We start from the raw sequence: 15,416 nt of genomic DNA, 5'->3' as shown, positions 1-15,416 counted from the left end.
CATGGCCCTCAGCCTGCACTGCTTGGTGTAAATGTCCTGCAGGTTGGGGAGGGTGGTTCTGATGGTCCTTTCAGCTGAACAAACCACCCTTTTTAGGACCATGAAGTCCTGCTTGGTGCAGTTTCCCATCCAGGTGGTGATGCTCCTACGCATGATGCTCTCGATGGTGCAGGTGTAAAAGTTCCTGAGCACCTTGAGTGGGAGCTTGAAGTCTCTCAGCCGCCTGAGGAGGTAGAGACGCTGTCTGGCCTTCTTCACAGTGATGTTTATGTGATGAGTCCAGGACAGGTCCTGTGAGATGGTCACTCCCAGGTATTTGAAGGTGTCCACTCTTTCCACCTCAGCACCACTGATGACAAGTGGATGGTAGTCCCTCTGCTGCTTCCTGCTGAAGTCCACGATCAGTTCCTTTGTTTTGCTGACGTTGAGCAGGAGGTGGTTCTCCTGGCACCAGTTCTCCAGGCGGGAGACCTCTCTCCTGTAGGCTGTCTCCTCATTGTGAGAGATTAGTCCCACAACAGCAGTGTCGTCAGCAAACTTGATGATGACGTTGGACTCTGACGTGGCCTCGCAGTCATGGGTGTACAGTGAGTACAGCAGAGGGCTGAGCACACAGCCTTGGGGGGATCCAGTGTTGAGGGTGAGGGAGGATGAGGTGAGGTGACCCACTCGTACCACCTGTGGTCTGCTGGTCAGGAAGCTGTGAACCCACCTGCACAGGGATGGGCCCAGGCCCAGGTCCAGCAGCTTAGAGACCAGCCTGGAGGGAACTATGGTGTTGAATGCTGAGCTGTAATCTACAAACAGCACTCTCACATAGTTCCCCTTACCGGTGTCTATGTGTGAAAGGGTCTTGTGGAGGAGGAAGGATATGGCGTCATCTGTGGATCTGTCTGGCCGGTATGCAAACTGTAGTGGGTCGAGGGTGGTGGGCAGTGAGGAGGTGATGAATGTCTTGATGAGTCTCTCAAAACACTTCATCACCACAGAGGTGAGCGCTATGGGCCTGAAGTCATTGGGGCTGCTGGGGTGTGGTTTCTTGGGACAGGGACTATGATGGACTTTTTAAAGCAGGTGGGAATCACACACAGTTTCAGTGAGAGGTTGAATATCAGTGTAAACACAGGTGCCAGCTGGTCAGCGCAGGTCTTAAGGACACGTCCACTAATACCGTCTGGTCCAGCCGCTTTCCTGGTGTTTACACGTCTAAACGCCCTCCTCACGTCGCGCTCCGTCACAGTGAGTGTCTCCGCCCCTCCGGCCAGGAGCGCAGCGGGCTGTCGGCTTCCCGACTCAAAGCGCGCAAAGAAGATGTTGAGTTCATCAGCCAGAGAAGCGTCGGCACTCACCGGGTGTGTGTGTGGTGCTTTGTAGTCCGTGATGGTGCGTAGTCCCTGCCACAGTCCCCTGGAGTCAGACTGTTGTAGTTGCTGTTCCAGTCTGCGGCCGTAGCGATGTTTAGCCTCTTTCACCGCTCTGCGGACGTTGTATGATGCAACCTTGTAGTCCTCCATGTTCCCAGAGGCGAGGCCGGAGTTGTAGGCAACGGTGCGGGACCTCAGGGCGTCGCGGACAGATTTATCCACCCACGGCTTCTGGTTGGGAAAAGTCCTGATGGTCCTCCTAAGTGAAGTGTCTTCAACAACTTGGAGTGTAGGAGAACACAAAAGCTCCACAGAAAGGCTCCAGCTGACTAAAAAGTTTGAACCCAGACACTTCTTGCAGTACAGCTGTCATAATAAAGTAGTATGGCAGGTTTTGCAAGCAGATTTTGGACAACAATGCAGGACTCTAAGACAAAATGTAACTCAAATGAAGATTTATAAAGGAACTACTACTTCTTCAAAAATACAAACAAAGGTGTCAGCCAAGCTGGAGCTAATAATCTAACTTTCAAGGACAAGAGGACATGGAACAGAGAAAACACTAAGTGGGGACGACAAGAACAGAGGAAGACACAGACAATATATACATGAGGTAATCAGGGAGGTAAGACACTGAGGAACCTTCCTGAGATAGACTGGGGAAATAAGACTGAAAATCAAACCCATGGGACAAACACTATCAAAATAAAACAGGAAATATAACTCACAGAAACTAAAACATATGAACTCGACACAGAGAGAACAAACAGACATGGGGACAGAACTAGGGAAGCAGAAAGGGATTACAAAATAATAATTAAATATAATTAAATATACCAAGCCAAGAAGATAAACTAGAAGGCAAACAGACTATAAATAGGATATAATAAATAACAAAGGATAAAGTAAATGGTAAATGGACTAGTTCTTATATAGCGCTTTTCTACTCAGTATGAGCACTCAAAGCGCTTATACAACCTGTTTGCATTCACCCATGCACTCCCATTCATACAAGCACTTCCATTTTTACGAAGCTAAGTGCTTTTAATTAACATTCACACGCATTCATACTCCGACAGAACGGTCGGAGAGCAACTTGGGGTTAAGTATCTTGCCCAAGGATACATTGGCATGTAGCCCGGAGTAGCCAGGATTCGAACCGCTGACCTTCCGATCAGTAGGTGACCTGCTCTACCTACTGAGCTACAGCCACCCCGTAAAGCAATTCCAAAACCCATCAAGAACACAAAAAGATCACGACAAAGGCAACAGCACCAACCACGACACCCTACACAGCTGGACAGTTTGTGTGTCAGTTAAGTTAGTGCGTCTCCCTCCATATTGCATATGCCTTTACAAATATAGTTGCACAAATGACTGGAGACAAAAACTGAAATTGCTATTGTCATAAAATTTGCAACATTCATTTCTGAATAAGTTTTGGAAGTTATTCATTTAAGTTTCAGATGAGGATGTAATACTTGTTGTATCAGAGATTTCCTATGGTTGATCAAACCTAATGCAATGTGGAAAAGAGGAGATCCAAGTATTCCCTTAATATCTGGCCAGATAGAGGAAAAAAAGAATCACCTGTGGACCTGCACTGTAGCCACTTTCAAAATACTGGACATGCCCAACCAAGATACTGAGTCTGGAAAAAGAAAACTTCTGTTAACCACTGGATCTGCTTGAAACTATTTAAGTGGAGACACTTATCTGTGATTATCAAGCATAAATAAAATCTGTGTATTTGATGACATTAAACATCACTGTAAGTGCACTGTTAGTAATAAAAGTAAATTTATAAACTGTATTATATGGGCAGCACGGTGGCGTGTGGAGTTTGCATGTGTCTGTGTGGGTTTCCTCCAGCGTACTCTGGTTTCCTCCCACAGTCGTACTGGGCTTACTGGTCATTCTAAACTGCCCATAGGTGTGAATGTGAGTGTGGATGACTGTCTGTCTCTCTGTGTTAGCCCTGCGACAGGCTGGTGACCTGTACAGGGTGTACCCTGTCTCTTGCACTATGACAGCCCCCTCACGACCCCGAACAGGATAAGTGGAAGATAATTTATTTTTTCAATATTAGGAATAAGGATAGTATCCTTTTACCAACAATCACTCTTTCTTTTTGCTGTTTTTTCTTTTACACAGTAAATCATCATGGCTTTTGTCTTGGTGCTATGTAAATACAATGATGAGTAATACTATGTATCTCTGCACCTAAAACAACATACAATATGACATATTGACATATTGTGTTCAGAGCCTTGAATTCACATCCAAACTCAAGTACATCATGTATTTGTGGCATAAAGTGCTGTGTTCAAACCTCTCTCCATTTTACTGCTTTAGTTTTTCTTACTGAGCGATCTCTTCTCTCTCTCCCACAGATTCTTTGTATTGGACCCAGAAAGTGGTCAGCTCCAGTATTACCTGAATGAAGTCAGTAGAAGTCAGCGACCTCCCCGAGGGTCTCTGCCACTCCTGGGGGCAATGGTGGTCTCCAGCAATGAGTTTCCTTACATGTTTACTATTCGGTCTACTAATGGGAATTTCTACAAACTCAGAGGTGAGACAGTAAGCTATTTGCCACAAAGTGAATACTGTTTAGTTACAGTCTTTGCATCATCATGTGGTTTATTATGAATTACTGTTAGCCTTAAATTACATTTAAATATCAGAGTAGGTTTCTTTTGATCAATAGAAGGACATATTAAAGATTTCTGGTGGCATCAACCACTTAATTTCCTGCATTCTGGTAATTTTTTTTAATCCACCAATTAATATCTTTTCCTGTACGATTTACAGTAGTGATGACTTACTAGTTTGATGGTTTTAGCATCTTGTCTCTGCTTTTTGCAGATAATGTGGTTCCATTGGCTTCATTGAGTGTCACAAAATAAATGTGAAAAAATAAACCCACAACAGCATAGGAGATGCAGCTTCACGGTTAAGCCATAGACAAACTTGAATGCAACCTGAAGATGGAACACACACACACACACACACACACACACACACACACACACACACACACACACACGAATCCTCAGGGGCCCTTATTTTAACGGGCAATGATCTACCAAGTCCACCTTTTCTATAAATTTCCACTCTGTGATCTGTTCTCTGGCAGGTGTTCAGAAGATCCGGTATTTTCCAGTTTTCTCCTGCTTACTTTTGCTAGTGAGTCACTCTGACCTGCAGACTTTCGTATCTAACTCCCTTGCCAGCCAGTTTGCCATCATTTGGGTGCAGGTATTAGCCGTCTTCTGTTATGCTTAAAGCCAAAAAATGGATGAGGAAAAAAACCCCTTTGATAATATCCCAAATGCAGTCCACATAATATGCACATAGTGCTCAACTCAGATATTATACTCATACTCTTTCCCACAAAGCCACACAAAAAGGTAAAACTGTGTTTATTAGCAAGCGGACAACAGGTTGGCTCTGGTACTGCTCTGTATTTTTTTAATATCACATGGTAGACCTGTTCTGGTAACAGGCGCAGTGATGGGCATGTAAGTGTCTTAATAATTATCATCATCATCCTCTCATACACACCACCCTGCTGGACAATAGAGCTGTTCATCACAGACTTTCCACAACAGACACAGCAAAACAATTTTATCCTGGAGTTTCAAAACATTGTTATATTCCATCAAATTGAATTGGTAACACCACCATGGTCCTCTTTTGGGATACACTATCCAGTCTTCTTTTCCTACCATATTAAAAGAGCCATTGGTACAATGTGTTAGATTCCCATTCAGATGATTTTAGTAGATTAAGTGGTTTGGTATTTTTCTTTGCATATGTTTTTGGCCTGTAAATTAACTTGAGCATTAAAGATGCCACCTTTTAAGTAATTTTCTTGCCTGTATTGATGTTCTGGCAATATCATATCCCAACTTACACATCACAGAGTAAGTTTTTAGCACAAGCATTTAATATGGTATTATTTGGGGATAAGACTATTATTTGGTTACATGCAGTAGACTTTACAAGAATACATATTCTTGAAAGAGTAGTTGTAAAACAGCTCACTGATCATCTGCAGAGGAACGGTTTATCTGAAGAGTTTCAGTCAGGTTTCAGAATTCATCACAGTACAGAAACAGCATTAGTGAAGGTTACCAATGATCTTCTTACAGCCTCTGACAGTGGACTCATCTCTGTTCTTGTCCTGTTGGACCTCAGTGCAGCTTTGATACTGTTGATCATAACATTTTATTACAGAGATTAGAGCATACTATAGGTATTAAAGGTACTGCACTGCAGTGGTTTGAGTCATATTTATCTAATAGACTCCAATTTGTTCATGTAAATGGGGAGTCTTCTTCACACACTAAGGTTAATTATGGAGTTCCACAGGGTTCTGTGCTAGGACCAATTCTATTTACATTATACATGCTTCCCTTAGGCAGTATTATTAGAAAGCACTGCATCAATGTTCATTGTTATGCAGATGATACTCAGCTTTACCTACTCCAATCTCATTGTACATCCTGTATAATGACAATAATTCAATTTTATTTATATAGCGCCAAATCACAACAAACTGTCGCCTCAAGGCGCTTTGTATTGTGGGTAAAGACCCTACAATAATACAGAGAAAACCCAACAGTCAAAACGACCCCCTATGAGCAGCACTTGGTGACAGTGGAAAGGAAAAACTCCCTTTTAACAGGAAGAAACCTCCAGCAGAACCAGGCTCAGGGAGGGGCAGTCATCTGCCGCGACCGGTTGGGCTGAGGGGAGAGAAAGACATGCTGTGGAAGAGAGCCAGAGATTAATATCAATTAATGATTAAATGCAGAGTGGAGTATAAACAAAGTAAATAAGGTGAATGAGAAACAGTGCATTATGTGAACCCCCCAGCAGACTAGGCCTATAGCAGCATAACTAAGGGATGGTTCAGGGTCACCTGATCCAGCCCTAACTATAAGCTTTATCATAAAGGAAAGTTTTAAGCCTAATCTTAAAAATAGAGAGGGTGTCTGTCTCCTGAATCCAAGCTGGAAGCTGGTTCCACAGAAGAGGCGCCTGAAAGCTGAAGGCTCTGCCTCCCATTCTACTCTTAAGTATCCGAGGAACCACAAGTAAGCCAGCAGTCTGAGAGCGAAGTGCTCGGTTGGGGTGATATGGGACTATGAGGTCTTTGAGATAAGATGGTGCCTGATTATTCAAGACCTTGTAGGTGAGGAGAAGAATTTTAAATTCTATTCTAGATTTAACAGGGAGCCAATGAAGAGAAGCCAATATGGGAGAAATCTGCTCTCTCTTTCTAGTCCCTGTCAGTACTCTAGCTGCAGCATTTTGGATGAGCTGAAGGCTTTTCAGGAAGCTTTTAGGACAGCCTGATAGTAATGAATTACAATAATCCAGCCTAGAAGTAATAAATGCATGAATGAGCTTTTCAGCATCACTCTAAGAAAGGATGTTTCTAATTTTAGAAATATTGCGCAAATGCAAAAAAGCGGTCCTATATATTTGTTTAATATGTGCATTGAAGGACATATCCTGGTCAAAAATGACTCCAAGATTTCTCACAGTGTTACTGGAGGCCAAAGTAATACCATCCAGAGTAAGTATCTGGTTAGACACCATGTTTCTAAGATTTGTGGGGCCGAGAACAAGAATTTCAGTTTTATCTGAATTTATAAGCAGGAAATTAGAGGTCATCCAGAAGACATTCCTGCAGTTTAACTAATTGATGTGTGTCATCTGGCTTCATTGATAGGTAAAGCTGAGTATCATCTGCATAACAATGAAAATTGATGCAGTGCTTTCTAATAATACTGCCTAAGGGAAGCATGTATAATGTAGTCTCTGGAGCTTGAAAAATCAGCTAAGATGCCCAGGAATGAAGGCCAAACACAAACTACAGAGAATGGGAAGGACAAGAGGAACAACATTGTCATCCCATATGTGTCAGGCTTGTCAGAGAAACTCAGAAGAATTTTCTCCAAGCATGACATCCCAGTATACTTCAAACCAAGTCACACCCTAAGACAAAAACTGGTTCATCCCAAGGACAAACCCGCCAAACACAAGATCAGCGATGTAGTGTATGCTGTTCAGTGCAGTGAAGAGTGCTCGGACCTCTACATTGGTGAAACCAAACAGCCTCTTCACAAACGAATGGCACAACATAGAAGAGCCACTTCGACAGGACAAGATTCAGCAGTACATCTGCATCTGAAGGAAAAAGGGCACTCTTTTGAGGATGCCAATGTCCACATTTTGGACAGGGAAAACAGATGGTTTGAAAGAGGAGTGAAAGAAGCCATCTATGTCCACTGTGAACAACCATCATTGAACAGAGGAGGTGGATTACGTCACCAACTTTCCCCCGCTTACAGTGCTGTCCTGAGCTCCCTTCCCAGACGTCTCAACCCCCATTCACACCTTTGTTCCAGTGACCTCAATAGGCCACAGGAAACAATGGAGCGGAGTCCTAAGTTGGTTTCAACTGAAACCACTGATTAAATATGACCCACGCCCCCTTCACACCTGGGCACATGTGTTCAAGCACATGATCAATAGAGGGTCATAACCACCTCCAGGAGACTACGCCCACAGGGGTTTAAATACCTGGGTCTCTCCACCATTTGGTTGAGAACTGAAGAAGCCTTTCGGATGAGAGGTGAAACGTCTTCAAGAAACAAAAAGAAGTCCAGTCGCCTTTTTCAAGCTCCAGAGACTACTATGACCTGGATAACTGAGAATCTACACAGACACATGTATAATGTAAATAAAATTGGTCCTAGCACAGAACCCTGTGGAACTCCATAATTAACCTTAGTGTGTGAAGAAGACTCCCCATTTACATGAACAAATTGGAGTCTATGAGATAAATATGATTCAAACCACTGCAGTGCAGTACCTTTAATACCTATAGCAAGCTCTAATCTCTGTAATAAAATGTTATGGTCAACAGTATCAAAAGCTGCACTGAGGTCCAACAGGACAAGAACAGAGATGAGTCCACTGTCAGAGGCTGTAAGAAGATCATTGGTAACCTTCACTAATGCTGTTTCTGTACTGTGATGAATTCTGAAACCTGACTGAAACTCTTCAAATAAACCGTTCCTCTGCAGATGATCAGTTAGCTGTTTTACAACTACTCTTTCAAGAATCTTTGAGAGAAAAGGAAGGTTGGAGATTGGCCTATAATTAGCTAAGACAGCTGGGTCAAGTGATGGCTTTTTAAGCAGAGGTTTAATTACAGCCACCTTGAAGGTCTGTGGTACATAGCCAACTAATAAAGACTGATTGATCATTTTTAAGATTGAAGCATCAATAATTGGAAAGACTTCTTTGAACAGTCTAGTAGGAATGGGATCTAACAAACATGTTGCTGGTTTGGAGGAAGTAACTATTGAAGTTAACTCTGAAAGATCAACTGGAGCAAAAGAGTCTAAACAAACACCAGCAGTGCTGAAAGCAGCCGAACATGAAGAATAATCTTTGAGATGGTTATGAATAATTTTTTCTCGAATGTCTAAAATTTTATTTGTAAAGAAATCCATGAAGTCACTACTAGTTAAAGTGAAAGGAATACTCGGCTCTACAGATCTCTGACACTTTGTCAGCCTGGCTACAGTGCTGAAAACAAACCTGGGGTTGTTCTTATTTTCTTCAATTAATGATGAATAGTAAGATGTCCTAGCTTTACGGAGGGCTTTTTTATAGAGCAACAAACTCTTTTTCCAGGCTAAATGAGCATCTTCTAATTTAGTGAGACGCCATTCCCTCTCAAGCTTTCGGGTTATCTGCTTTAAGCTGTGCGTTTGTGAATTATACCACGGAGTCAGGCACTTCTGATTTGAAGCTTTCCTTTTCAGAGGAGCCACAGTATCCAAAGTTATACGCAGTGAGGATGTAAAACTATTGACGAGATAATCGACCTCACTGGGAGCAGAGTTTCGGTAGCTGCTCTGCACTGTGTTGGCACTGAAGAGCACAACAATGAAGGAATTAGATCCTTAAACTTAGTTACAGCACTTTCAGAAAGACTTCTACTGTAATTAAACTTATTCCCCACTGCTGTGTAATCCATTAAAGTAAATGTAAATGTTACTAAGAAATGATCAGACAGGAGGGGGCTTTCAGGGAATACTGTTAGGTCTTCAGTTTCTATGCCATATGTTAGGACAAGATCCAGAGTATGATTAAATGCATTCTGTTCTATTCTATTCTATTCCATGAAGCCAGATGACGCACATCAATTAGTTAAACTGCAGGAATGTCTTAAAGACATTAAGGCCTGGATGACCTCTAATTTCCTGCTTCTAAATTCAGATCAAACTGAAATTCTTGTTCTCGGCCCCACAAATCTTAGAAACATGGTGTCTAACCAGATACTTACTCTGGATGGCATTACTTTGGCCTCCAGTAACACTGTGAGAAATCTTGGAGTCATTTTTGACCAGGATATGTCCTTCAATGCACATATTAAACAAATATGTAGGACCGCTTTTTTGCATTTGCGCAATATTTCTAAAATGAAAATGATAAATGGACTAGTTCTTATACAGCGCTTTTTCTACTCTGGCTGAGTACTCAAAGCAATTTAGACAACACATTTACCCATTCACACAAGCACTTCCTTCTACAGCAAAGTGGTAACTATTTAACATTCACACTCCAACAGTTGCAACTTGGGGTTCAGTATCTTGCCCAAGGATACTTTGGCATGCAGACTGGAGCAGCTAAGAACCAAACCACCAACCTTCTAATTAGTAGACAATCTGCTCTACCTCCTGAGCCACAGCCACCCCCATCTTGTCTCAGAGTGATGCTGAAAAGCTAATTCATGCAATTATTACTTCTAGGCTGGACTATTGTAGTTCATTATTATCAGGCTGTCCTAAAAGCTCCCTGAAAAGCCTTCAGCTGATCCAAAATGCTGCAGCTAGAGTACTGACAGGGACTAGAAAGAGAGAGTAGATTTCTCCCATATTGGCTTCTCTTCATTGGCTCCCTGTTAAATCTAGAATAGAATTTAAAATCCTTCTCTTCACATACAAGGTCTTGAATAATCAGGCACCATCTTATCTCAAAGACCTCATAGTCCCATATCACCCCAACAGAGCACTTCCCTCTCAGCCTGCTGGCTTACTTGTGGTTCCTAGGATAGAATGGGAGGCAGAGCCTTCAGCTTTCAGGCCCCTCTTCTGTGGAACCAGCTTCCAGCTTGGATTCAGGAGACAGACACCCTCTCTATTTTTAAGATTAGGCTTAAAACTTTCCTTTATGATAAAGCTTATAGTTAGGGCTGGATCAGGTGACCCTGAACCAGCCCTTAGTTATGCTGCTATAGGCCTAGGCTGCTGGGGGGTTCCCATAATAGACTGTTTCTTTTCATTCACCTCTTTTACTCTGTTTATACTACACTTTGTATTTAATCATTAATCTCTGGCTCTCTCCCCTCAGCCCCAACTGGTCACAGCAGATGACCCCCCCTCCCTGAGCCTGGTTCTGATGGAGGTTTCTTCCTGTTAAAGGGAGTTTTTCCTTCCCGCTGTCACCAAGTGCTGCTCATAGGGGTCGTTTTGACTTTTGGGTTTTCTCTGTATTATTGTAGCATCTTTACAATACAGTGGCTTGCAAAAGTATTCATACCCCTTGAACTTTTCCATATTTTGTCACATTACAACCACAAACATAAATATATTTCACTGTAATTTAATGTGAAAGACCAACACAAAGTGGTTACAATTGTGAAGTGGAAAGAAAATTATACATGATTCAAAACATTTTTTACAAATAAAAAACTGAAAAGTGTGGTGTGCAAAAGTATTGAGCCCCCTTTTCTCTGAGTGCAGCCAATTGCATTCAGAAGTTGCCTGATGACTGCTAATGACTACAAAGAGTCCACCTGTGTGTAATCTAACCTCAGTACAAATACAGCTGCTCCGTGATGGCCTCAGAGGTTGGTTAAGAGAATATTGGGGAGTAAACAGCATCATGAAGTCCAAAGAACACAGCAGACAGGTCAGGAAGAAGGTTGTGGAGAAGTTTCAACATCTCACAGAGCACTGTTCAATCCATTATTCAGAAATGGAAAGAGTACAGCACAACTGTAAACCTACCAAGACAAGGCCGTCCACCTAAACTTACAGGCCCAACAAGGAGAGCACTGATCAGAGATGCAGCCAAGAGGCCCACAGTGACTCTGGACCAAATGCAGAGATCCACAGCTCAGGTGGGGGAATCTGTCCACAGGACAACTATTAGTTGTGCGCTGCACAAATGTGGTCTTTATGGAAGAGTGGCAAGAAGAAAGCCATTGTTAAAAGAAAACCATAAAAAGTCCCGTCTGCAGTTTGTCAGAAGCCATGTTGGAGACACAGCAAACATGTGGAACAAGGTGCTTTGGTCAGAGGAGACCAAAATGGAACCTTTTGGCCAAAATGCAAAACGCTATGTGTGGCAGAGAATTAACACTGCACATCAGTCTGAACACACCATCCCCACTGTCAAATATGGTGGTGGCAGCATCATGCTCTGGGGCTGCTTCTCTTCAGCAGGGACAGAGAAGTTGGTCAGAGTTGATGGGAAGATGGATGGAGCCAAATACAGAGCAATCTTGGAGAAAAACCTGCTGGAGTCTGCAAAAGCCATGAGACTAAGGCAGAGGTTCACCTTCCAGCAGGAAGCTGGGGTCCACAAAGTATTGACTTGGGGGGGCTCAATACTTTTGCACACCGCACTTTTCAGCTTTTTATTTGTAAAAAAATGTTTTGAATCATGTATAATTTTCTTTCCACTTCACAATTGTAACCACTTTGTGTTGGTCTTTCACATTAAATACCAGTGAAATATTTATGTTTGTGGTTGTAATGTGACAAAATATGGAAAAGTTCAAGGGGTATGAATACTTTTGCAAGCCACTGTATAAAGCATCTTGAGGTGACTGTTGTGATTTGGCACTATATAAATAAAATAAAATAAAATTTAATTGAAATTAAGTATGCAAGAATTACTAATTTTTCTTATAGGAAGTTTCACTTTTTCTACAGCTCTAATTCACATTGTCAACACACAATCAACTACGCGTCCAATATTCACTAGTATGTCCTGTGTTTGTGCTTCACTGTTCAAACAAAGCAGAATTCAATTCAATTCAATTTTATTTATATAGCACCAAATCATATCAGTCGCCTCAAGGCGCTTTATATTGTAGGTAAAGACCAGAAGGCTTATTATAGATAGGGCTATTAGTTGACTTTGCCTTTTCCTCTATAAATTGGGTCCACACAACTCTGAGGGCCCCCTGATTCAGACCCCCCCCGGCCAACTTCCTGTACTTCCTGCAGTACTACAAGTGGTATAAGCCCCCCACCTCTCTGGGGTGGGTGGCTGTAGCTCAGTAGGTAGAGCAGGTCACCTACTGATCGGAAGGTCAGGGGTTCGATTCCTGGCTACTCCAGGCTACATGCCAATGTATCCTTGGGCAAGATACTTAACCCCAAGTTGCTCTCCGACCGTTCCGTCGGAGTGTGAATGTGTGTGGATGTTATATAATTAAAAAGCACTTAGCTTAGTAAACATGGAAGTGCTTGTATGAATGGGTGTGCATGGGTAAATGTAAAAAAACATGTTGTATAAGCGCTTTGAGTGCTCTGACTGAGTAGAAAAGTGCTATATAAGAGCTAGTCCATTTACCTCTCTGACTGGACTAGTCTCTGGACTACTGTCTTGGTCAGAGTGATCATTGCTGCTGTTATTATGACGGGGGGGGGGGCAACTGCTGACTGGGTCCTTGCACCTGGTGGTCAGTATTTGAGATCCTCTGATCACCAACCCCTTCCTGTGACTGTGAGGTCTCTCATGTTGGTGTGGCTCTAATTTAATCAGGGACAGTAGTTGTTACCCTCGCTGAACACCACCACACATTCTTACTCGTCTCCCTCTCCTTGCCCTGGCCCAAATATTCCTCTTTCTTTTCCAGACATGATTTTCCTTTCCCACACTGACTAAACCCATTCCAAACAACCCTTTTGAGGTGTCACTGATAGCAGCTGGCTGTGTCTCCAACTGGGATTAGAATCAACTGTGGTTCATCTATTACTGCATTTTATTTCAATGATCTGTATATTCAAAAAATGTGTATGAGCTTTAATAGTTTTTCACCTAGTTTTTAGGGCAGAACTCTGTGTTTTATACTATATTTAAGGTTTTAAACATTAGGTTTTAATTTGTGACATGCTGTGTTCAAGCATTTGTAAATAAGAAAGATTCAGAATTTTGTTATTTGGTAATCTTGTATGCACAGAAAATGTAAGCATTTTAAATGTTTATTGACTGTTTTTTGTGCAAAAACAACACAAATTGTATTACTCATATAGTCCACAACAGACTGAAGTTGTGTTAACAGTGTTTAGAGTTTTGAAAATGTGACTGCAGATTGGACAAAAGGATGTTAGAGACTGTAAGAAACTGTTATAGAGACTCAGTGTGTTGTTGGGCTGTCCTGCAAATCAGGCTCAGAAGGCCCGTGAACGCCATCACAGCTGTTCTGTTGGACCGTCTCGAGCCTCCAAAACAATGTAGCCAGTATTGGATCATGGTAATGTTCCTGTTCACATAAGCAAAGATATGTACAAACACATCAAACATCAACACAACCAAAAACTATTACAATATTAAGCAGTACTAAGTTGTATAACAGATTTGGTCTTCACTCTCTATTTTGAGTATGGATCTTGCAGATATGGGAAAAGGGTCACAATTCCCAGAACATAGGTGTTCTGCACACTTGTGGGTGGAGTTCTCCTTTTGAAAGAAAATATTTGTTGTTACATTTGCATGCAGTAGCCCATATGCATGCACTCCTTGGTTATTTCAAACAATTTCTTATCCATATGATTCAGTTATCTCTGCTATGAAAATATTGACCACCGTGTACGTGTTGCATCTAACAGTGTCCTCTTTTATCCTATTCTTTGAAAACTTCCTCTCCCTTTGGTTTTGCCATCAGGACAGCTTCAATCTTCTGCAAAAACAATTTTAAATTTGACCTTATGCAAGGTGAATTAACAGTAACTTATGCTGAAGTAATTTTAGGTTTTAGACTTCAAACAATTCCCTGTTGTGAGATGCATGATGGCAGTTCAGGTTCTAGTAATTGTAGTCTTAATAAGCCTTAAATCTGATATACAGTACCAGTCAAGTGTTTGTACACACCCTCACAAAATACAAACTGATAGAACACAGCATGCAGTGTGTGTGTTATGTCATGTTGAGTGTGTTGTGTATGTTCTGTGGATTGTGTTCTCTCAGGTAGTTGTGATGTACAGTATTTGACTGTTTCAGTATTTCATCTATCTTGCATCATCACAGTCCAGGTCACCCAGGCCCCTCTTCCTGTTCTCAGTGGGTGACAGAATGAGGGGTGATGTTGATGGGTCAGGTGATGACACAAGACACAGGGAATAAAAGAAGTGTTTTCATATAATGAATAGTGAGAAGTGTGAGTACTGTGATACAGTATTTAATGACCCTTTGTGAAAAAAGAGAGAAAAGCTTCAGTTACAAAAATTTTGGAAAATGCATGAAACGGGTCTATTTAAAATGACTTCTAAACGTATTTTATTAGTGATCATCCAAATACTGTGATAACCTTACCTGATATCGGGTATTGGCTGCAGCCAAGTTTTTGATCCCTGACGTTAGCAGCTTATCGGATATGTTGGCATCGACCTCAGTACCTGAGGATTTCTTCATCCAGAGCCTGCAGGCTAAATCTGAGTTACTGGGATAACACAAAGATATTTACATTGGACTATATCAAAGACACGTTTGAGTTTAGAAGATGGATGGATACACACCTTCTTTAAGAAAGTGGAGGGAAGTTTTTGTCCCTTTGTGGAACTTTTATGTATTTTTTGACTCCTCTATAATCTACCGTGGCCAGCATTTTATGTAGGAATTTTAGAAAATTAATGTGAAAATTCACATTTAAAAATGAGATGTCAGTGAAAGCTAACGTCATGCAACTTACCACAAGAAACATCAGAAGATTACATCAATGTATCTGTT

At 41.8% G+C, this 15,416-nt stretch overlaps 1 pseudogene; it reads left to right on the top strand.

Annotated features, from left to right (window-relative positions):
- Nucleotides 1–15,416, top strand: part of LOC115776864 (oxysterol-binding protein-related protein 10-like) — a 105,024-nt pseudogene that overhangs the window by 9,549 nt on the left and 80,059 nt on the right.

This window comes from Archocentrus centrarchus, unplaced genomic scaffold, assembly GCF_007364275.1.
Source record: "Archocentrus centrarchus isolate MPI-CPG fArcCen1 unplaced genomic scaffold, fArcCen1 scaffold_40_ctg1, whole genome shotgun sequence".
In the NCBI taxonomy this organism is placed as follows: domain Eukaryota; kingdom Metazoa; phylum Chordata; class Actinopteri; order Cichliformes; family Cichlidae; genus Archocentrus; species Archocentrus centrarchus.
This window is presented reverse-complemented; position numbering and strand designations above follow the sequence as displayed.